Consider the following 25,256-nt stretch of genomic DNA (forward strand, 5'->3'; position numbering starts at 1 on the left):
AAAATGCAGCAGTTTCCTGTCCCCATTACACCTGTTTCAGAAATATTACTTAATATTTGTGTGAAAAACATATGTAAAGATTAAAAATCCAAGATTAAATAAGAAATCTTGAAAGTGCTGCTGTAAAGCCAGCTTCACGGGGCATCACTAAATAGCATGAAAATTCTCTCTATCCTTGAGAATTCTCCAAGATAATCTTCACAACTAAGAGGGAAGATACTTTCCCTTTTAGCCTGATTCCTGCTCCCTGTATGAAGCTGACAACTTCTAAACAGGAGAAGGATCACTAGGTCTACACCTGGTCTACACTAGGACTTTAGGTTGAATTTAGCAGCGTTAAATCGATGTAAACCTGCACCCGTCCACACAATGAAGCCCTTTATTTCGACTTAAAGGGCTCTTAAAATCCATTTCCTTACTCCACCCCTGACAAGTGGATTAGCGCTTAAATCGACGTTGCCGGCTCGAATTTGGGGTACTGTGGACACAATTCGATGGTATTGGCCTCCGGGAGCTATCCCAGAGTGCTCCATTATGACCGCTCTGGACAGCACTCTTAACTCAGATGCACTGGCCAGGTAGACAGGAAAAGAACCGCGAACTTTTGAATCTCATTTCCTGTTTGGCCAGCGTGGCAAGCTGCAGGTGACCATGCAGAGCTCATCAGCACAGGTGACCATGATGGAGTCCCAGAATCGCAAAAGAGCTCCAGCATGGACCGAACGGGAGGTACGGGATCTGATCCCTGTTTGGGGAGAGGAATCCGTGCCATCAGAACTCCGTTCCAGTTTTCGAAATGCCAAAACCTTTGTGAAAATCTCCCAGGGCATGAAGGACAGAGGCCATAACAGGGACCCGAAGCAGTGCCGCGTGAAACTGAAGGAGCTGAGGCAAGCCTACCAGAAAACCAGAGAGGCGAACAGCCGCTGTGGGTCAGAGCCCCAAACATGCCGCTTCTATGATGAGCTGCATGCCATTTTAGGGGGTTCAGCCACCACTACTCCAGCCGTGTTGTTTGACTCCTTCAATGGAGATGGAGGCAATACGGAAGCAGGTTTTGGGGACGAAGAAGATGATGATGAGGAGGAGGTTGTAGATAGCTCACAGCAAGCAAGTGGAGAAACCGGTTTTCCCGACAGCCAGGAACTGTTTCTCACCCTAGACCTGGAGCCAGTACCCCCCGAACCCACCCAAGGCTGCCTCCTGGACCCGGCAGGCGGAGAAGGGACCTCTGGTGAGTGTACCTTTTAAAATGCTATACATGGTTTAAAAGCAAGCATGTGAAAGGATTACTTTGCCCTGGCATTTGTGGTTCTCCTAGATGTAGTCCTAAAGCCTTTGCAAAAGGTTTCTGGGGAGGGCAGCCTTATTGCGTCCTTCACGGTAGGACACTTTACCACTCCAGGCCAGTAACACGTACTCGGGAATCATTGTAGAACAAAGCATTGCAGTGTATGTTTGCTGGCATTCAAACAACATCTGTTCTTTCTCTCTCTGTGTTATCCTCAGGAGAGTGAGATATAATTCATGGTCACCTGGTTGAAATAGAGTGCTTTTCTTCAGGGGACAGTCAGAGGAGCTGTCATAAATATAAAGGGAAGGGTAAACCCCTTTGAAATCCCTCCTGGCCAGGGGAAAGCTCCTCTCACCTGTAAAGGGTTAAGAAGCTAAAGGTAACCTCGCTGGCACCTGACCAAAATGACCAATGAGGAGACAAGATACTTTCAAAAGCTGGGAGGAGGGAAAGAACCAAAGGGTCTGTGTCTGTCTGTATGCTGGGTCTTTGCCGGGGATAGACCAGGAATGGAGTCTTAGAACTTTTAGTAAGTAATCTAGCTAGGTATGTGTTAGATTATGATTTTTTTAAATGGCTGAGAAAAGAATTGTGCTGAATAGAATAACTATTTCTGTCTGTGTATCTTTTTTGTAACTTAAGGTTTTGCCTAGAGGGGTTCTCTATGTTTTTGAATCTAATTACCCTGTAAGATATTTACCATCCTGATTTTACAGGGGGGATTTCTTTATTTCTATTTACTTCTATTTTTTATTAAAAGTCTTCTTGTAAAAAACTGAATGCTTTTTCATTGTTCTCAGATCCAAGGGTTTGGGTCTGTGGTCACCTATGCAAATTGGTGAGGCTTTTTATCCAACATTTCCCAGGAAAGGGGGGGTGCAAGTGTTGGGAGGATTGTTCATTGTTCTTAAGATCCAAGGGTCTGGGTCTGTAGTCACCTAGGCAAATTGGTGAGGCTTTTTACCAAACCTTGTCCAGGAAGTGGGGTGCAAGGTTTTGGGAAGTATTCTGGGGGGAAGGACGCGTCCGAACAGCTCTTCCCCAGTAACCAGTATTAGTTTGGTGGTGGTAGCGGCCAGTCCAAGGACAACGGGTGGAATATTTTGTACCTTGGGGAAGTTTTGACCTAAGCTGGTAAAGATAAGCTTAGGTGGTTTTTCATGCAGGTCCCCACATCTGTACCCTAGAGTTCAGAGTGGGGGAGGAACCTTGACAGGAGCCCATTCCTTCTGGGCTGTTTGCCTGTGGCTAAACAGAAATGTTCCCCGCTGTTAGCCACAGGGAGGGGGGAAGGTTGAGGGGGTAGTCACGTGGTGGGAGGAGGCAAAATGCAACCTTGTAACGAAAGCACATGTGCTATGTATGTAATGTTAACAGCAAGGTTTACCCTGAAAGAGTGTAGCCACTGTTTTATAAAATGTGTCTTTTTAAATACCGCTGTCCCTTTTTTTTCTCCACCAGCTGCATGTGTTTCAATGATCACAGGATCTTCTCCTTCCCAGAGGCTAGTGAAGCTTAGAAAGAAAAAAAAAACGCACTCGCGATGAAATGTTCTCCGAGCTCATACTGTCCTCCCACACTGACAGAGCACAGACGAATGCGTGGAGGCAAATAATGTCAGAGTGCAGGAAAGCACAAAATGACCGGGAGGAGAGGTGGCGGGCTGAAGAGAGTAAGTGGCGGGCTGAAGACAGGGCTGAAGCTCAAATGTGGCAGCAGCGTGATGAGAGGAGGCAGGATTCAATGCTGAGGCTGCTGCAGGACCACACCAGTATGCTCCAGTGTATGGTTGAGCTGCAGCAAAGGCAGCTGGAGCACAGACTGCCACTGCAGCCCCTCTGTAACCAACCGCCCTCCTCCCCAAGTTCCAGAGCCTCCACACCCAGACGCCCAAGAACGCGGTGGGGGGGCCTCCGGCCAACCAGCCACTCCACCACAGAGGATTGCCCAAAAAATAGAAGGCTGTCATTTAATAAATTTTAAAGTTGTAAACTTTTCAAGTGCTATGTGGCATTTTCCTTCCCTCCTCCACCACCCCTCCTGGGCTACCTTGGTAGTCATCCCCCTATTTGTGTGATGAATGAATAAAGAATGCAGGAATGTGAAGCAACAATGACTTTATTGCCTCTGCAAGCGGTGATTGAAGGGAGGAGGGGCGGGTGGTTAGCTTACAGGGAAGTAGAGTGAACCAAGGGGTGGGGGGTTTCATCAAGGAGAAACAAACAGAACTTTCACACCGTAGCCTGGCCAGTCATGAAACTGGTTTTCAAAGCTTCTCTGATGCGGACCGCGCCCTCCTGTGCTCTTCTAACCGCCCTGGTGTCTGGCTGCGCGTAACCAGCAGCCAGGCGATTTGCCTCAACCTCCCACCCCACCATAAACGTAGTGTAGACATACCCCTAAGAGTTTGTCCACATGGGACACAAGCCAAGGTGTTAAATCAACAGTGCGCTAACTTGCCACATAGTAACGTCCCAGGTGGACACTACGTGACTGCTACAGTGTGCTAGAAGTTCTGTTGTGCACTTTGATGTTACTTTTCTTATGCTCTGAACATGGTGCATAAACAGAGTCTAATCTAAAGATATCCTGTACAGAAGCCAAAAGAATACTGACCATCACAATAATTGAAGTCTGATACCATTTTCATTACTGACCACAAAGCTATATACAAAGTGACACATACTCCTTATCAAAGGAAATCCTAGTCCAGGAGAACTCATTAGTTTGAATTAAGGAAAAGGAGACTACAATGCAGGAAATCATACATGATTATCACTACCAAGATGAAAATAGAATTATGAACAAAATCAAGTATTGGGATAGTAAAGTAAATAGCTACAGTAGCATTATAAAACTGAAAATAGCATTTAATTCAGCAGCAGATAGTTTCTCTTCAAATATTTGAAGAGACCAGTTACTTCCTGTTTTGAAAATTGAATTTTTTCACATACAGAATGATACAGCAGGACAAAAATGCTGTGCCAAAAGTAAAACAGAGTATGCTACAGTTAAAGACACTTGCCAGCTAGAGTTTTACGGTCAATATTTCACATATCCGTTTTTGTTTTTTTTTAATTACTACAACACTTAAGATTATTGTAATTAACAGTTTAGAGAAAAAATATTTTGTTTTCCGTTGACTTCACATTTTACAGCATTGTGTAGAAAGTCAGTAACTATAGTCTCATTCAACAACTCATAGCATTTTATCTGTAATTTCAAAGCACTTTACCTCCTTTGTATAGTATGGGGAAACTGAGGCACAGGGAGGTGGAGTGACCTGCCCAAAGCCACCAAGCAATCTACTGGCAAAGCTGTGAACAGAATTCAGCCCTCCTGAATCCCAGGCCACTAGTCAACAGCCCACACTACCACCTTGAAATTCTTCCCTATCCAATGGCAGAAGGAAATCAGAGGCTGATGTAACCTCGGAAATATTTTTAGTTCATCTTTTTTAGACTAGCTAGGTACCAGGTTTACAGGGTTCTAATCTCTATCATTTTAAGTGCTGTGTCATACAACATATTGCTGTTTTATGAACTTTCAATTCCTCCAGAAAGTTCTACAGGGGGAAAAAAAAAACAACCTATAAAGTATAGAGACATTCCAGTTTAAACCAAAAGCAATTATCCTAATTCTTCAGGAACTAGTGTTTAACAAAACCAACAACCTAAGCATGGAGCTGAAGAGAGAGAGCAGAAGGAAGCAATGCTCATTTGAGAGTCATTCAACATTTGTACCCTTTTCAGTTATCTAATACAAGTCACAGCCTGAAAGATTTTGTTTTATTCAGAGTTCAGTTCTTGGTTACACATAAAAAGTGATATGTTTGGCTGTCACACAGCAGGACTATAGAACAAGTAACAAAATGAGGCTTTTTAAAAAAAAAAATTATATCTTGTTAGCAGTGAAATAACAGGTTTCTGATCCAATACATACTCAATGTAAATACATAAACACACACAGATTTTCCTAGGAAGTAGTGAAAAGAACAGGCACTGACAATAAGTATCAGAATGGTAGCCATGTTAGTCTGTATGAGCAAAAACAATGAGGAGTTAGAGCCTAAGGTGCCACAGGAACTCCCCGTTGTTTTGACAGTAAGTAAAATCTCAAAACTGGAAAACCTGAATCCCTAATTATGTTTCCAGTGTGTGTATTTGTGTTAAGAGATCTCCCTGCACCACTGGGTCAAACAACTCCTTTGATGATTCTGCAGAAGCTATAATGAGAATGCAGTTGCTATACGTGAAAGTCATTGAGCTAGCATGCTTATATATTTCCTTATCCCTGAATGACCCCATCTTTTATTGGACCAATGTGTGTTGGTGACAGAGACCGGCTTTCAAGCCACACACAGCTCTTCAGGTCTCTGTGGCTCAAAAGTTTCTCTCACAAACAGAAGTTGGTCCAATAAAAGATATTACCTCACCCACCTTGTCTTTCTAATATCCTGGGACCAACATGGCTACAACAACACTGCATACCATTGGGATTTTCAGCTTAGTCATGCTTTGCCACCACACAACTGTTTCCTGCTTTAAAGATTTCAGTTTTGCTGCTCCCCATACAATAGTCAAGAGAATACAGTATCTCTCATTAAACTGGATAGCAATTTAGACCTTAAAACAGTTGAGACAGTTACAGCAGTACCTGATTTTATGAACAACAACCTCAGACGTGATCAGTTATACAAACCATTTTCCCAGTGGGGGAAAAATAAAACCTACCACTTTCATTATGTAAAAAGAAAGTGAGTACTTGTGGCACCTTAGAGACTAACCAATTTATTTGAGCAGAAGCTTTTGTGAGCTACAGCTCACTTCATCGGATGCATACTGTGGAAAGTGTAGAAGATCTTTTTATACACATAAAGCATGAAAAAATACCTCCTCCCACCCCACTCTTCTACTGGTAATAGCTTATCTAAAGTGATCACTCTCCTTACAATGTATATGATAATCAAGGTGGGCCATTTCCAGCACAAATCCAGGGTTTAACAAGAACATCGGGGGGGGGGGGGTAGGAAAAAACAAGGGGAAATAGGTTAACTTGCATAATGACTTAGCCACTCCCAGTCTCTATTCAAGCCTAAGTCAATCGTATCCAATTTGCAAATGAATTCCAATTCAACGTTTTCTCACTGGAGTCTGGATTTTAATTTTTTTTGTTGTAATATTGCAACTTTCATGTCTGTAATCGTGTGACCAGAGAGATTGAAGTGTTCTCCGACTGGTTTATGAATGTTATAATTCTTGACATCTGATTTGTGTCCATTTATTCTTTCACGCAGAGACTGTCCAGTTTGACCAATGCACATGGCAGAGGGGCATTGCTGGCACATGATGGCATATATCATATTGGTGGATGTGCAGGTGAACGAGCCTCTGATAGTGTGGCTGATGTTATTAGGCGATACAACCGTATTTGCTCCAACCCCTCAGACAGAGACAAACACCCACATGATCTCTATCGAGCATTCTAACAACTACAATACCCACCTGCGGAAGTGAAGAAACAGATTGATAGAGCCAGAAGAGTTCCCAGAAGTCACCTACTACAGGACAGGCCCAACAAAGAAAATAACAGAACGCCACTAGCCGTCACCTTCAGCCCACAACTAAAACACCTCCAACGCATTAAGGATCTACAACCTATCCTGAAGGATGACCCAACACTCTCACAAATCTTGGGAGACAGGCCAGTCCTCGCCTACAGACAGTCCCCCAACCTGAAGCGAATACTCACCAGCAACCACATACCACACAACAGAACCACTAACCCAGGAACCTATCCTTGCAACAAAGCCCGTTGCCAACTGTGCCCACATATCTATTCAGTGGACACAATCACAGGGCCTAATAACATCAGCCACACTATCAGAGGCTCGTTCACCTGCACATCCACCAATATGATATATGCCATCATGTGCCAGCAATGCCCCTCTGCCATGTGCATTGGTCAAACTGGACAGTCTCTACGTAAAAGAATAAATGGACACAAATCAGATGTCAAGAATTATAACATTCATAAACCAGTTGGAGAACACTTCAATCTCTCTGGTCACGTGATTACAGACATGAAAGTTGCAATATTACAACAAAAAAACTTCACATCCAGACTCCAGCGAGAGACTGCTGAATTGGAATTCATTTGCAAATTGGATACAATTGACTTAGGCTTGAATAGAGACTGGGAGTCACTAAGTCATTATGCAAGGTAACCTATTTCCCCTTGTTTTCCTAACCCCTCCCCAACCCCCCACCTTCCTCAGACGTTCTTGTTAAACCCTAGATTTGTGCTGGAAATGGCCCACCTTGATCATCATACACATTGTAAGGAGAGTGATCACTTTAGATAAGCTATTACCAGCAGGAGAGCGGGGTGGAGGAGAGAAAACTTTTTGTAGTGATAAAAACCCATTTTTTCATGGTTTGTGTGTATAAAAACAAACATTTTCTGTATTTTCCACAGTATGCATCCGATGAAGTGAGCTGTAGATCACGAAAGCTTATGCTCAAATAAATTGGTTAGTCTCTAAGGTGCCACAAGTACTCCTTTTCTTTCTGCGAATACAGACTAACACAGCTGTTACTCTGAAACCTATAATTAAGGATTAAGTATCTAAAACTGGCATTGACATCTATTTCATCTCCTCAATAACACAATTTCTGAAACATATCATGTGGAGGGGCGAAAAAGGAGGAAGGTATAATCTGTACAAATCTGACCTTTCTCCTGCCACGAAACATACCAGAAAAGTGGTTTCTTAGCAGCCAATCATTGTACTGTTGCCAAGTCACTGACCAGACAGAAAGTGCTCCATGCATTATTGCTGTACACAGTGGCAGGAGGTTATTCTGAAAACATGCATGTAATTTTTAGTTCAACTGACCTTTATATTTTCATTTGTCTTTCATACAGCTGTACCTCAAAATAGCTTGCAAAAAGATTCAAGGTATGACAATCAGAGCCCAGAGACTCCAAGGAGAGAACAGAGGGGCGCACCTGCCAAAAAATAAGCAGCTAAACTAAAACTTCTCAAACTTTTGTACTGGTGACCCCTTTCACATAGCAAGCCTCTGAGTGCGACCCCCCTTAAATATATAAAAAAGGGTTTTTAATTTATAAACACCATTATAAATGCTGGAGGCAAAGCAGGGTTTGGGGTGGAGGCTGACAGCTCGCACCCCCCACGTAATAACCTCGCGACCTCCTGAGATGTGTACACAGTGATTATTAATGCATGTGTTTGTGTATATAGAAAACTGCGCTCAGAACTTGTGGTGCAGTCAAGCAGGACAGGCTGCCTCCCCAGTCAGATGAGACTAGTTCCAAGCACCTAGCATCGTACAAAATTAGGAGCAGACAAACGATGGGCCATCAGAGTTAGCGGAAAGAGACAGACATGACAGCTAAAATTTCCCACTCTGAATAAGCATGAGTCACTATCAGAGAGAAAGAAAAAAAAAGCCCTTTAAAAAAAAAAAGCTTGAAACTGAGGTCTTCATCCAGAAATTGAGGAACAGTCACTTGGTGGGGGCTGCCTCTGAAGTGCTCCATCTCCTCTGGGATAAGGGGTTATGCTGGAAAACTGTTCCAAGGCAATCGGTAACTTGTATTAGAAAAGGGATTTTCTTCAGTATAGAGATGTAAAGCCTAAGGTTGCATCTTGAGGTTTATTTTCCTTACTATTCTACCTTTGAATCAGATTTTGCTATTAAATAAACCTTTTATTTATGTCCCAAGCAGTCTCTGGTGTGCAAACTGCACGGAGTACACACACCAAAGTAAGCTGGTGTCTGTGGGGCTGATTTCATGCTTTCGGGAGTGATGATCCAGAAGGGAAATGCTCAAATTGTCTGGTAATTAACAGCCTGGGGACGGATGGATTTGGGGAGACTCTGAAGGAGGGACTGTCGGTGTCACGCTGCAAGGAGTCACTGGGCTGGTGGAAGCCAGGGTGCGACCTTGTGCTTGTGGACAGGCTAGTAGTGTCAGGGCTCTGGACTAAAGCTGTATAGTAAAAGGCACCCAAGGTTACATGGCAGGCAGAGACAGAACCCCTTACTGGTTGGGTGATCCCCAAAACATCACGCAAGGGAACACCGCTTTAGAGATAAATACAGTTAGTGAGAGTCAAGCAAAGGAGTAAACAAGAAAAGCGTAGGCAAGGCAAGACGGTTCAGGAAAGAGCTAGACTGCTACTAGAAGTTACCAGCTGTAATAGCAATGCATTTTCCAAGGCTGAATTCAAAGCCCATATACTCCCATTGACATCAGGCCCCCAGGGAGGGAGAAAATGAAAGTATTTTCACGAAGAATTATCCAACGCTGAAATGGCTATAAAAAGACCCCGTAATCAGTTTGGTTGAGAAAGAAAATACAAGACAGGCAAAATAAAAGATTTATAAAATGACAGGGCAAAAGGCACAGAGGAAAACGAGGAACTAGGCAGACAAGTGTAACTAAGCAAAGAAATACCAAAATACTGGATTATGGGGAAGTCTTAACACTTTAGACATTTGTGAAACAAGGAAATCCCAATTTGTTTTTTCTTCACTCCTGAAGGCTTTTCCCAGCTGCAAAAGTCAGGAAAGTCCTTAATCCAGAGGCCAGTTTTAACAAGCTGAGCAAAGGAAAGGCTCCATAATGTCAGTGAGGACATTCAGTCCTTGGGAAGTTCAACCAGGGCAGTAAATCTAGTCCAGAAGTGGGCAAACTACAGCCCACGGGCCACATCCAGCCCGTGGGACTGTTCTGCCCGGCCCCTGAGCTCTGGGCCCAGGAGGCTAGCCCCCGACCCTTCCCCCGCAACCTCAGGTCACTGCGCCACTGGTGCAATGCTCTGGGCGGCGGGCCTGAGAGTTCCTGGAGCAGCGAAGCTACAGAGCCTGGCCTGACCCGGTGCTCTGTGCTGCACAGTGTGTGGCTGGCTCCAGCCGGGCGGCACAGCTGCCTGTCCTGGTGCAGCCGCGCTGCCAGCCACTGGTGCTCCAGGCTGCGTGGTAAGGGGGCGGGGTTGGATAGAGGGCAGGGGCGGTCAGAGGGCGGAGAAAAGGGGGGTTGAATGAGGGCAGGGGTTCCGGGGGTGGTCATGGAGAAGGGGTTGTTGGATGGGTCGGGGGGGGGGTGGAAGGGAGGCAGTAAGGGGACAGAGCAGAGTAGGGTGGATAGGGCAGGAGTCCTAGGGGGGGAAGAGGTGTCAGGGAACAGAGGGGGTGAGAAGCGAGGGGGAGGGGGCCAGGCCACACCTGGCTGTTTGGAGAGGAACAGCCTCCCCTAACCAGATCTCCATACAATTTCTGAAACCCGATGTGGCCCTCAGGCCAAAAAGTTTGCTCCCCGCCCGGTCTAGTCTGTTTCCTCACTAATACTAGATCATCACTGTGATTTGCGGGCAACTGAGTGCTGCAATAGTTTTCCTTCCAGCTAAAGGCTTGGGTGCGAGGACAGGAGCAATACAGCATGAGAATTTAATAATGTGGGGAAGAGGATGAAAAAAAAAGCAAGCAGCTGATTTAAATTCAACCCATTGATGTTAGTCAGGCAATCATAAAATATCTATACCTCTTGCAGTCCGTGTCAGTTTCATAGTTTCACATCCTTAGTGCAAATCAAGACTCTAAAAAAGTCAGGAAAAGTGTAGCAGAAAAAGAAAACTTAGTGGAATAAACTGAAGTTAAAGACAAAGTTAGTAATAACGGTGAAATATGAAAATGGCATTTCTACTGCTGGATTCAGAAAAGCAATGAGGCAGTAGCTACTCAAAAACAAGTCACATGCGGGTACCAACAAAGATGAACAGCTCTTATTTTTCCCACCCCATTTAATGACACTTAATGCTTCTATTTTTCAAGTGAAAAAAATTTACTTGTTAGCACAACAAAGAGCTCCACATGCGTGCTGAATTACTACTTCATAAAAACAGCAATTTTGTAGCTTGCAGTGCTCTGACTGAAGCTGTTGCAAGTGGTTTGCAAATTGAAATTACTGTCCCATGGAAAAAAATAGGGGCAGAAGGAACCCACTGGTCACAAGAGAAGGAAGTCTAGTGTGGAACCTCACTTCTTAGGTTGCATTGGGCATTGAATTTTGCAGCAGTTTTTCTGGAGATGGCTGCTGGTTTTGTTTTTATTGTATTATTTTAATAAAATGTCAAAGTCCCTGCAAAATAGTAGATAAGTACTTCTTATATATTGATTATTAATAAATCTACCACCAATTTCTTTAACCCGTTTTAAAAGTTACATTTTTAGCTCTATGGTTGCAAAAAATACTGTCCCAAGTCGGTACTAATACTGAGCACAATATGCAGGCGGAGATTAAAACAGGTCTTGGGGCCAAGTAATAGCTCCTTCCACAAGCATAAAAGGCCTCAAAAAAACAAAAACAAAAACAAAACAAAAAACACAATTTAAGTAAAAAGTACCCTTGCAAGAAATGAAATTGGCACCAGGTACCAGCGTTCACATGGACCCACTGAAAAAACTAACTACTACTAATCAAACCTGGAACTGCATAAGGTTTGAAAAAGTAAGGGTTAAGAATTTCCTCAGACGTGAGTGTTGAACTCTTCCTTCTGATAGTTGATTCCCCCATAAAGCCTATGCTTATAATACCAACTCACTTAAAAGCAATTCCTGTCTGAACTTTCCTAGACTGATAAGATGGTGGTGCTGGCAGAAAGACTAAGGGTATGTCTACTCTAGCAAGTTTCTGTGCCACAAGTTATACTACATTTATTAAACCGCTAGAATTAAACCGCTGTTGCATATCCACCGTGCTCCTTGTGCAATGGCAAAGGCGGCGGTGCATTGTGGTAGCTATCCCACTGTGCAGCTGGCCGCAGGGGGCTCTGGGAAGGGTTTGCAATGCCTCATGGGGCAGGCACAGCATCACATGATGCAGGTTTCCCAATCCCATTGTTCCATGGGCATGCTGTTTTTCAACTGAAGAGGGGTGAGGGGGAAGAAGTGTGTGTGGGGCGGGGGGGACGGACACAGTGTGTCAACATGCTGTCTTGTAAGTTCAGACAGCAACAGGAAGCAACCAATCCTGAGGCAGGGGGAGGGGGAAACCCCAACATCAGCTCCCGCCTCCTTCCCATGGCTCTCTGCACAGCCTCTTCCTCTCTCTCTCACACACACACACACAGTTTTCAACAGCAAGAGAATTCCACATGAATGGTTTGTGTCCAGTATGTGTGTCCTGGAGCAGATCAGCACAGCACTCAATGGCTGTCAGACATGGTGCTTGGAAAGGGGAGGAGTGCATGTCTCCACGGCAGTCAAGTTCCAAACAATGAGCAGAGTGGTCACTTGAGGCATTATGGGACAGCTCCGGAGACCAATTACAGCGCAGAAAGCAATCAAGTGTCTACACTGGCAATAGAGCGCTGGAGCCTCTGCGCAAATAGCCTTACAACTCTCATCAAGATGGTTTTTTTGCAGCGCTGCAACGGAGGAGTTTCTGCTCACAAAGTGGCTTGGCAGTGTGTACACATCTGCAGTTTAAGCGCAAAAAGCTGCTTTACTACACAGAAACTTGCCAGTGTAGACAAGCCCTATGAAATGTTCTCTCCATCGATGGGAGAAAAAACTAAGGAAAGTTGTGTCCTAAATATGTCTAATTTTGGGAATAAACATTCAAAACTATGTCTGACTTTGTAGCTGGCTGACTTCATCCCTGGCATGCAACAGTTGCTGTTAAAGGAGCAGCCACATGCCTACTGTTCTCATGTAAATAATCCTTCTTAAAATATGCCGTGGTTCAAAGTTTCCATTGTCAGAGAGGAAAAAATTAAACTTGCACACAGCAGGCTTGAAAGTGAGCTAGTGCTCTGGAGGTGCAGGCTGCCAGGTATGCTATAAGTGCCATGTTTCATGAGCTACTTTAAATGGAGAAACATTTTAAAACTGAAATTCCACATTAGATAAATCTTTGTGATGAACACAAATTGAGATTTAAATATCTCAAGCCACCACTGTTTAAAGTCAGTTTAAACTAGAAATGCAGTGGTTTATAAACAAACATCTATTTACACACACACTTGCTAAATCTGAGTTATGATACCTCAAGTTTAATTCCGAACAATATAAACAAAGGGTATTTTAAATTAAGGCAACATTCCTATGTAACACCATGCCAATTTGAGCATTAGACCTCTACCATCAAACTCCACTCTACCAGCATACTTATATCCTTCCCAACAAACGCACAGAAGAGGATAGTATTGTTGAACTGAAAGTAAGTGTGTCAAAGATCTGAAACAGCTACACAGCAGCCTGAAAGCTTTGAGAGCAAGGCATATAAGCGTGAACACTGGATAAAGCTCTCTTTGCCGGAAGAATATTGATCCTGTTGGTGGGTTAGTTCAACAGCTTCCCTTAGTCCTGCTTCCTGGACAACTCCACTCCAGACACCTGTTGAGTGAAGAGCAGAGTCTGCACGAACTATTAACTTAACTAGTTAACTAGTTTAAAGCTTTAACATATTGTCCTAAAATTTTCTTATCACCTTAGTTAAGCATAAAGCATAAATAAACAAAGAGCAGGATCAATTATTCTGTCTTGGGGCACAGGTACGCTGTTTCTATCATTAAATCCTTGCTGATCTGGTGGGGGTTCCTGCATTGCTTCACCCTCCCTTTGTTAAACACGTATCCTTTATACCTTGTCTCCATAGGCACAGGATTATTAAAACTATTAAAACATTCTACTCTAAATATCCTCACACACCCCCTAATCCAAAATCCCTTTAACTGACAGAGTTTTAGAAGGCAAGTCAAAATGTAATTGGTGCCTCCTTATCTATATTTTTTTAACCCTCGCTATCCTCCTCCTCCTCATTCAATCCAGCTGTCCTTTCATTTCTTACAACAGTTGTCTTATTTTAACTTATCTGCTTTTGTGGCCTTGGAGTTATGGGTTGGCTAGCTCTGTTCAGTCAGTACCCATCCTCCCTCTTCTGTCGTTCTAGGGAGATCTAAAGCTGGCTAGTAAATCACACTGTCTGGTTTGGTTTGCCCTGTTATCTCCACAGACCAAGAATCCACAGTAGAGAAGACTCAAACCAATTTTCAGGGTTGGTATTTTTTGTTTTTGTTTTTTTTTTTAAAAAAAACAACCTTTGAAATCTGTGTCAACAAGAAAAGTTCCCTTTTACATTTTCTTATAACATTATTAAATATAGAATACCTACTTCAAGATTTAATATACATTTATCTAAGTTCATTATACATTTCTTTACACACCCCTGGCTAGTCTTCACCCCCATTAAGTCTTAGGGTATGGCTACAGCGGTTCAGCTACGCTGCTGCAGCTGTACCACTGCAGTTCAGACACTTCCTAGGTCGACGGAAGTGGTTTTTCCATCGATGTAGGTAATCTACCTCTCTGAGACACACTAGCTAGGTTGATACTGGAAGAATTCTTCCAGCCGTCTAATAGGTCTACTTAACCCCCACTGTAGACACAAATGACATCAGGCACAGGACACAATTTCTCCCCATCTCTGAGTGACATAGCTAGGTCAATGTAACGGTTATGTATAGACCAGGCCTCAGGCAGGCGTTTTCAGCACCCTCACTACTCAATTTCCTATTCAGTTTTCTTCTTGTTAGCTCGAAGCCTAAGTGTTTTGTTGTTGTGTGCATATGATTTACGCTTTCAAAAATTATACACAAGTATATACACAATTATACACAGGTAAAACAGAGGTGGGCAAACTATGGCACGTGGGCCACATCCGGCCTGTAGGACCATCCTACCCAGCTCTTGAACTCCAGGCCGGGAAGGCTGGCCCCTAGCCCCTCCACCACTGGCACTCCTCCCCAGCAGCCTCAGCTCGCTGTGCCGTCAGCACTCTGGGCAGCGGGGCTGTGAGCTCCTGCCAGGCAGTGTGGCGGCGTGGTTGGCTCTGCCCGGGTGGCGCAGCTCAGGGGCGGATTTACCAGTAAACACAGGGTGCCCTGGCACAGGCCCTGCAAACAACAGAGGGGCCCATGGCCGGCCACTTGGGCAGCTCAGCACCAGCACACCCTCCGCCGGGGGGGAAGAGGGGGGCTGCTCTGCAGGAGCAGGGAGGGAGGCAGCCTCAGGGAAGCAGGCAGGAGCTGCGTACAGGAACATGGGCGGAGAACTCAGGAGGAGCAGCAGGTGGCCACACAGCCGACCGTAGAGAAGCGGCACTTTGAAGGGAAAACACCGCTTCTCTCCGGCTGTGCGGCTGCCCCTGCTCCTCCTGAGTCCTCCACCCATGTTCACAGGGCTGCATTCCGAAAGAGGCTTGAGGGAGGGATCGGATGAAGGGATTCCAGGCGGGGGCAGCTGGCACAGGGGGGTCCTAGGCAGAGGCAGTCAGGGGACAAGGAGCACAGGGGGTTGGATAGGTCGGAGGTTCTGAGGGGGAAGTCAAGGGGCAGATGGGGGCAGGCTGTTTGGGTAGGCACGGCCTTCCCTACCTGGCCCTCCATACAGTTTTGGAACCCCGATGGGGCCCTCAGGCCAAAAAGTTTGCCCACCCCGGTCTAAAATGAGAGCTTACAGGCCATAAGTAAACTGGACAAGGAGGCACGAGTGTGCAAGGGGCAGCAGCAATGGTGAGAAGAAAAAGTGGGCAGGGAGACTGAATGGCCAAGAGATGAGCTTCTATCCCACATGCTGGAACATTCACAAGGTTTGATATTGGCTTTGTATTACAGTAACACCTAGTGGTCCCACTTAGGGATCAGGATCCCATCACGCAAGATGCTAGAAACTTAGAGTAAAGTCCTTGCCCTAAAGTGCTTATTTATTTAAGTTAATTATAAGAGGCTACAGGTGGATAGATATTAGAATTTAATCATGTTTTGATAGAAAAGGCTCCAGACACAGAAGAGAAAAAACTCCATACAATTTGCTAACCTGTATCTGCTGCCTAAAAAGGCTCTGCTGTTTCATTACTAGTACTCACGTGTAAGAAGCAGACATTCATCCCATAAGCAGCATTAGTGGAGGTGGCATTACACAAATCTCTGTATGTCACACTATAGACTACCATAGCTCTTCCCTCCCCACCCCATCCCACCCTCCCCTTCACAATTTCTTGTACAGTTGTCATTAGACACTTAAAATATTGCATTGAAAGTTAAAGTGCTTTATCATCTTTCAGGTGTATTAAGCAATTATATCAGCTCCCTCCAACAACATCAGAATCAGTTCGAGGCATGGTACTAACGCACAAAGACAAGTTCCTCATTCCAAGTAGGTTGGGCACCTAATGGTACTAGGATCTTTCAAAAATTCTGGTTACCTTATAGTGCAGTGACCTCAATGCCGTAACAAACATGATCTTGATGTTTTTAGTCTTGCAACCGGAAAGCCCTTGGCAACAGAAGCCTGACTGGCTGTGAGTTGCCCAACTGGATCTGATTCCACCAAGCCCCCAAACACACAGGTAAAACAAAATTGCTTCTTCCACACAGTGTGTGCAAGGCCAGACTGCACGGAGAATGCCATTTTTTAGATCATGCCTTGCACGCAAAACCTTGTTGCATGCCTTACTTAAAAGGCCAGACAGAAGTTCAAATTTCTAAAGACAATAGTTTGAATTAAGGCAGCCTGGTGTCTCATTTCATCTTACCTGAACACATGATTTTTCGTTAAAAAAGGCTTTTACAGAGCAAGAAAAAAAAAATCCATCATCACCAGAACTAAAGGACTGCCTGAAAATGCTGAAGGAAGAAATCCGATCTGGTATGTAAAAAACTAACTGTGGAGTTGTTACATCTGACTTCTCAGGAAGAGGTAAAAGCAGAGAAAGCACACAGAGTGGTGCTCTCCCTGCCTTGGCCTTGTAATAGACCCAAAGATGTAATTGTTAAATGTCATGATTAGCAGAAGAAATAATTATGAAAAAAGCCAGAGAACATTCAGAGCTCATACTCAAAAGGCCACAAGCCAGTGCTCAAGTCCTTAAAAAAAAAAAAAAATGGCCAGAATGCATGCAAAATGCATGATTTCAGACTGACAGGTCAAGTCACTGACCAGAGCGCCCACAGACATGCCCAGCCAGGCACACTACAAGGTAAAGGTGAAAGACAAATTACCAGAAGTACATGAACACCTTTCTGGTTCCCCCAAAAAGTGCCAGAATGGCACTCTGGAGCATTCTAGCATGACGAGTGCTAGCACAAGCTGCAATTTCCCCATGAATTCTGTCCTTACTTTAAAAGAAAAAAGAGCAGAGGGAAACTACAGCAACACTCAAGGTGGCAAATATCCTCTACTGATGGGGATTTAAACTCTCACGCAGCTTCCAAAATCATTATTATAAAGTAAGAGACTTTAAATAAGCAAAAAATACACTCCAGTCACTTAGAATACAAATTCAAATCTCAGACGTGCATTTGGATATTCCAGAGTAGTAACTAAAGACAAGCTGCTGAAAAACTCTAAGCAGACTATGAAACCTAAGAAAAAGGAAGAGAGAAAAAGAAAAAAACAAAAGACTCTAGAGACTGTACTGGCAATGGCAGAAGCTACCAGATCGCATGCCCTGGTTCTCATGGGTGACTTTAATTTTCCTGATATCTGCTGGGAGAGCAATACAGCGGTGCCTAGACAATCCAGGAAGTTTTTGGAAAAGGTAGGGGACAATTTCCTGGTGCAAGTGCTAGAGGAGCCAACGAGGGGGGGAACTTTTCTTGACCTGCTGCTCACAAACCGGGAAGAATTAGTGGGGGAAGCAAAAGTGGATGGGAATTTGGGAGGCAGTGACCATGAGTTGGTTGAGTTCAGGATCCTGATACAGGGAAGAAAGGTAAGCAGCAGAATACGGACCCTAGACTTCAGGAAAGCAGACTTCGACTCCCTCAGGGAACGGATGGGTAGGATCCCCTGGGGGACTAACATGAAGGGGAAAGGAGTCCAGGAGAGCTGGCTGTATTTCAAGGAATCCCTGTTGAGGTTACAGGGACAAACCATCCCGATGTGTCGAAAGAATAGTAAATATGGCAGGCAACCAGATTGGCTTAACGGTGAAATCCTAGCGGATCTTAAACATAAAAAAAGCTTACAAGAAGTGGAAGGTTGGACATATGACCAGGGAAGAGTATAAAAATATTGTTCGGGCATGTAGGAATGAAATCAGGAGGGCCAAATCGCACCTGGAGCTGCAGCTAGCGAGAGATGTCAAGAGTAACAAGAAGGGTTTCTTCAGGTATGTTGGCAACAAGAAGAAAGCCAAGGAAAGTGTGGGCCCCTTACTGAATGAGGGAGGCAACCTAGTGACAGAGGATATGGAAAAAGCTAATGTACTCAATGCTTTTTTTGCCTCCGTCTTCACAAACAAGGTCAGCTCCCAGACTGCTGCACTGGGCATCACAGCATGGGGAGTAGATGGCCAGCCCTCTGTGGAGAAAGAGGTGATTAGGGACTATTTAGAAAAGCTGGACGTGCACAAGTCCATGGGGCCGGACGAGAGTGCTAAAGGAATTTCCGGCTGTGATTGCAGAGCCATTGGCCATTATCTTTGAAAACTCGTGGCGAATGGGGGAAGTCCCGGATGACTGGAAAAAGGCTAATGTAGTGCCAATCTTTAAAAAAGGCAAGGAGGAGGATCCGGAGAACTACAGGCCAGTCAGCCTCACCTCAGTCCCTGGAAAAATCATGGAGCAGGTCCTCAAAGAATCAATCCTGAAGCACTTACATGAGAGGAAGGTGATCAGGAACAGTCAGCATGGATTCACCAAGGGGAGGTCATGCCTGACTAATCTAATCGCCTTCTATGATGAGATTACTGGTTCTGTGGATGAAGGGAAAGCAGTGGATGTATTGTTTCTTGACTTTAGCAAAGCTTTTGACACGGTCTCCCACAGTATTCTTGTCAGCAAGTTAAAGAAGTATGGGCTGGATGAATGCACTATAAGATGGGTAGAAAGTTGGCTAGATTGTCAGGCTCAACGGGTAGTGATCAATGGCTCCATGTCTAGTTGGCAGCCGGTGTCAAGTGGAGTGCCCCAGCGGTCGGCCCTGGGGCCAGTTTTGTTCAATATCTTCATAAACGATCTGGAGGATGGTGTGTATTGCACTCTCAGCAAATTTGCGGATGATACTAAACTAGGAGGAGTGGTAGATACGCTGGAGGGCAGGGATAGGATACAGAGGGACCTTGACAAATTGGAGGACTGGGCCAAAAGAAATCTGATGAGGTTCAACAAGCACAAGTGCAGAGTCCTGCACTTAGGACGGAAGAACCCAATGCACCGCTACAGACTAGGGACTGAATGGCTAGGCAGCAGTTCTGCAGAAAAGGACCTTGGGGTGACAGTGGATGAGAAGGTGGATATGAGTCAGCAGTGTGGCCTTGTTGCCAAGAAGGCCAATGGCATTTTGGGATGTATAAGTAGGGGCATTGCCAGCAGATTGAGGGACGTGATCGTCCCCCTCTATTCGACATTGGTGAGTCCTCATCTAGAGTACTGTGTCCAGTTTTGGGCCCCACACTACAAGAAGGATGTGGATAAATTGGAGAGAGTCCAGCGAAGGGCAACAAAAATGATTAGGGGTCTGGAACACATGACTTATGAGGAGAGGCTGAGGGAACTGGGATTGTTTAGTCTGCAGAAGAGAAGAATGAGGGGGGATTTGATAGCTGCTTTCAACTACCTGAAAGGGGGTTCCAGAGAGGATGGTTCTAGACTATTCTCAGTGGTGGAAGAGGACAGGACAAGCAGTAATGGTCTCAAGTTGCAGTGGGGGAGGTTTAGGTTGGATATTAGGAAAAACTTTTTCACTAGGAGGGTGGTGAAACACTGGAATGCGTTACCTAGGGAGGTGGTAGAATCTCCTTCCTTAGAAGTTTTTAAGGTCAGGCTTGACAAAGCCCTGGCTGGGATGATTTAATTGGGGATTGGTCCTGCTTTGAGCAGGGGGTTGGACTAGATGACCTCCTGAGGTCCCTTCCAACCCTGATATTCTATGATTCTATGATTAAGTGAAGCTGAACAAGAGAACTCAGACACCTGCGGAGTAGCCTAAAGATTAACTAGAAGGGACTTCCTGGAAGTCACCAAGAATCAACAGGCAAACAGACTAACATGGCTGCTACTCTGAAACAGGCAAAGTGTAACTATGTTAATGTTATAAAGAAACTAGTATGAAGTGTGTTTAACTGGGGTGATCACAACTCTGATAGCTGGTTTCTGTATTTTAAAAAGTAGAGGGGGGAAAAAGGACAATAAGGGGGAGTCTGAGCAATGGAGGAGATTGAAGAAAATAAAGAGGAGATGAGGAAGATCCCTTAGTGGTTTTGTGGAAATCCTCCCCCTGGAACTCAAATGATCAGATGCTAATCTACCCCTACGAACGGGGGTTAGGGTCCCAAAGGTGGAGAATGTACCTTTTGGGTTGTGAGAGAAGATGTCCAAGTGGTTCATGGGAGAGTACAAGGGTTTGGGGTTCAGAAAAGCACAGCAGCATGTAAATCGGACCCCAAACTATGATTTTATTTTTGGATTTAAAAGCCAAATACATGCATAGTCACATCAGTTATAAGAGACTGATTTCCGGTGTCATTGAAGACCTCATCATCCTTAACGCCTGATCAAAAAAAGACATTTTTCTTTTGTTCTCACTTCACACGGAGAAAGCCTTTGATGCAACAGACTAAAACTTCCTGTTTCAAGTCCTATCCCATAAGGACATTGCCTCCAACTCCTTAAACAGATAACTGCTCTTTACACCAGCCCAAAAGGAGGTCTGAGCCCTGGTCTACACTAGGACTTAAGGTTGAATTTAGCAGCATTAAATCGATGTAAACCTGCACCCGTACACACAATGAAGCCCTTTATTTCGACTTAAAGGGCTCTTAAAATCCATTTCCTTACTCCACCCCTGACAAGTGGATTAGCGCTTAAATCGACATTGCCGGCTCAAATTTGGAGTACTGTGGACACAATTCGATGGTATTGGCCTCCGGGAGCTATCCCAGAGTGCTCCATTATGACCGCTCTGGACAGCACTCTCAACTCAGATGCACTGGCCAGGTAGACAGGAAAAAAACCGCGAACTTTTGAATCTCATTTCCTGTTTGGCCAGCGTGGCAAGCTGCAGGTGACCATGCAGAGCTCATCAGCACAGGTGACCATGATGGAGTCCCAGAATCGCAAAAGAGCTCCAGCATGGACCGAACGGGAGGTACGGAATCTGATCCCTGTTTGGGGAGAGGAATCCGTGCCATCAGAACTCCGTTCCAGTTTTCGAAATGCCAAAACCTTTGTGAAAATCTCCCAGGGCATGAAGGACAGAGGCCATAACAGGGACCCGAAGCAGTGCCGCGTGAAACTGAAGGAGCTGAGGCAAGCCTACCAGAAAACCAGAGAGGCGAACAGCCGCTTTGGGTCAGAGCCCCAAACATGCCGCTTCTATGATAAGCTGCATGCCATTTTAGGGGGTTCAGCCACCACTACTCCAGCCATGTTGTTTGACTCCTTCAGTGGAGATGGAGGCAATACGGAAGCAGGTTTTGAGGACGAAGAAGAAGATGAGGAGGAGGAGGTTGTAGATAGCTCACAGCAAGCAAGCGGAGAAACCGGTTTTCCCGACAGCCAGGAACTGTTTCTCACCCTAGACCTGGAGCCAGTACCCCCCGAACCCACCCAAGGCTGCCTCCTGGACCCGGCAGGCGGAGAAGGGACCTCTGGTGAGTGTACCTTTTAAAATACTATACATGGTTTAAAAGCAAGCATGTGAAAGGATTACTTTGCCCTGGCATTTGCGGTTCTCCTAGATGTAGTCCTAAAGCCTTTGCAAAAGGTTTCTGGGGAGGGCAGCCTTATTGTGTCCTTCATGGTAGGACACTTTACCACTCCAGGCCAGTAACACGTACTCGGGAATCATTGTAGAACAAAGCATTGCAGTGTATGTTTGCTGGCATTCAAACAACATCCGTTCTTTATCTCTCTGTGTTATCCTCAGAAGAGTGAGATATAATTCATGGTCACCTGGTTGAAATAGAGTGCTTTTCTTCAGGGGACACTCAGAGGAGCCCGTTCCTTCTGGGCTGTTTGCCTGTGGCTAAACAGAAATGTTCCCCGCTGTTAGCCACAGGGAGGGGGGAAGGTTGAGGGGGTAGTCACGTGGTGGGAGGAGGCAAAATGCAACCTTGGAACGAAAGCACATGTGCTATGTATGTAATGTTAACAGCAAGGTTTACCCTGAAAGAGTGTAGCCACTGTTTTATAAAATGTGTCTTTTTAAATACCGCTGTCCCTTTTTTTGTCTCCACCAGCTGCATGTTTCAATGATCACAGGATCTTCTCCTTCCCAGAGGCTAGTGAAGCTTAGAAAGAAAAAAAAACGCACTTGCGATGAAATGTTCTCCGAGCTCATACTGTCCTCCCACACTGACAGAGCACAGACGAATGCGTGGAGGCAAATAATGTCAGAGTGCAGGAAAGCACAAAATGACCGGGAGAAGAGGTGGCGGGCTGAAGAGAGTAAGTGGCGGGCTGAAGACAGGGCTGAAGCTCAAATGTGGCGGCAGCGTGATGAGAGGAGGCAGGATTCAATGCTGAGGCTGCTGCAGGACCAAACCAGTTTGCTCCAGTGTATGGTTGAGCTGCAGCAAAGGCAGCTGGAGCACAGACTGCCACTGCAGCCCCTCTGTAACCAACCGCCCTCCTCCCCAAGTTCCAGAGCCTCCACACCCAGACGCCCAAGAACGCGGTGGGGGCGCCTCCGGCCAACCAGCCACTCCGCCACAGAGGATTGCCCAAAAAAAGAAGGCTGTCATTCAATAAATTTTAAAGTTGTAAACTTTTCAAGTGCTGTGTGGCATTTTCCTTCCCTCCTCCACCACCCCTCCTGGGCTACCTTGGTAGTCATCCCCCTATTTGTGTGATGAATGAATAAAGAATGCATGAATGGGAAGCAACAATGACTTTATTGCCTCTGCAAGCGGTGACTGAAGGGAGGAGGGGCGGGTGGTTAGCTTACAGGGAAGTAGAGTGAACCAAGGGGCGGGGGGTTTCATCAAGGAGAAACAAAGAGAACTTTCACACCGTAGCCTGGCCAGTCATGAAACTGGTTTTCAAAGCTTCTCTGATGCGTACCGCGCCCTCCTGTGCTCTTCTAACCGCCCTGGTGTCTGGCTGCGCGTAACCAGCAGCCAGGCGATTTGCCTCAACCTCCCACCCCGCCATAAACGTCTCCCCCTTACTCTCACAGATATTGTGGCGCACACAGCAAGCACTAATAACAGCGGGAATATTGGTTTCGCTGAGGTCTAAGCGAGTCAGTAAACTGCACCAGCGCGCCTTTAAATGTCCAAATGCACATTCTACCACCATTCTGCACTTGCTCAGCCTGTAGTTGAACAGCTCCTGACTACTGTCCAGGCTGCCTGTGTACGGCTTCATGAGCCATGGCATTAAGGGGTAGGCTGGGTCCCCAAGGATACATATAGGCATTTCAACATCCCCAACAGTTATTTTCTGGTCTGGGAATAAAGTCCCTTCCTGCAGCTTTTGAAACAGAACAGAGTTCCTGAAGATGCGAGCATCATGCACCTTTCCCGGCCATCCCACGTTGATGTTGGGGAAACGTCCCTTGTGATCCACCAGAGCTTGCAGCACTATCGAAAAGTACCCCTTGCGGTTTATGTACTCGGCGGCTTGGTGCTCCGGTGCCAAGATAGGGATATGGGTTCCGTCTATAGCCCCACCACAGTTAGGGAATCCCATTGCAGCAAAGCCATCCACTATGACCTGCACCATTTCCCAGGGTCACTACCCTTGATATCAGAAGATCTTTGATTGCGTGGGCTACTTGCATCACAGCAGCCCCCACAGTAGATTTGCCCACTCCAAATTGATTCCCAACTGACCGGTAGCTGTCTGGTGTTGCAAGCTTCCACAGGGCTATCGCCACTCGCTTCTCAACTGTGAGGGCTGCTCTCATCTTGGTATTCATGCGCCTCAGGGCAGGGGAAAGCAAGTCACAAAGTTCCATGAAAGTGCCCTTACGCATGCGAAAGTTTCGCAGCCACTGGGAATCGTCCCAGACCTGCAACACTATGCGGTCCCAACAGTCTGTGCTTGTTTCCCGAGCCCAGAATCGGCGTTCCACAGCATGAACCTGCCCCATTAGCACCATGATGCATGCATTGGCAGGGCCCATGCTTTCAGAGAAATCTGTGTCCATGTCCTGATCACTCATGTGACCGCGCTGACGTCGCCTCCTCGCCCGGTATCGCTTTGCCAGGTTCTGGTGCTGCATATACTGCTGGATAATGCGTGTGGTGTTTAATGTGCTCCTAATTGCCAAAGTGAGCTGAGCGGCCTCCATGCTTGCCTTGGTATGGCGTCCGCACAGAAAAAAGGCGCGGAACAATTGTCTGCCGTTGCTCTGACGGGGGGAGGGGCGACTGACGACACGGCTTACAGGGTTGGCTTCAGGGAGCTAAAAATCAACAAAGGGGGTGTCTGTACATCAAGGAGTATTTCAGGCAGGACTTCACGGAGGGTTCCAATAAGAAATGGTGCACCTAAGTTATCGTTCTTATTGGAAAAAGGAGGTTAGCCTGGCCTCTGATTGATACATGGCTAGATTTACCTCGCTGCACCTTCTCTGTGAGTGACTGCAGTGTGACCTAGAGGAATGAGTCCCCTAGACAGGGGAGGAGGCAAATGAGTACAAAACAAATCTGGTCTATTTCTTCTTTTGACCCACTCCATCTATCTTTTAGATCTTTGGCTGGCAGCAGACGGTGCAGAAGGACTGCATGCCATCCACATCTCATGGCTGCTCGGCAGAAGATGGTACAGTACGACTGCTAGCCATCCTCATCTCTTGCCCGCCTGGCAGAAGATGGTACAGTACGACTGCTAGCAGTCCGTATTGCCTGCCCGCTCACCATAAGACGGTTCAATAGGACTGACTGCAGGACTAAAGAGAATGACCTGGTCAAGTCACTC

The 25,256-nt window shown here is 45.7% G+C and overlaps 1 protein-coding gene across 2 annotated transcripts in view; it reads right to left on the reverse strand.

The window, feature by feature from the left end:
- LOC140918296 (multidrug resistance-associated protein 1) overlaps positions 1–25,256 on the reverse strand; it is a 113,191-nt gene that overhangs the window by 59,773 nt on the left and 28,162 nt on the right. The gene's annotated exons all lie outside the window — the stretch shown is intronic.

This window comes from Lepidochelys kempii, chromosome 10, assembly GCF_965140265.1.
Source record: "Lepidochelys kempii isolate rLepKem1 chromosome 10, rLepKem1.hap2, whole genome shotgun sequence".
In the NCBI taxonomy this organism is placed as follows: Eukaryota; Metazoa; Chordata; order Testudines; family Cheloniidae; genus Lepidochelys; species Lepidochelys kempii.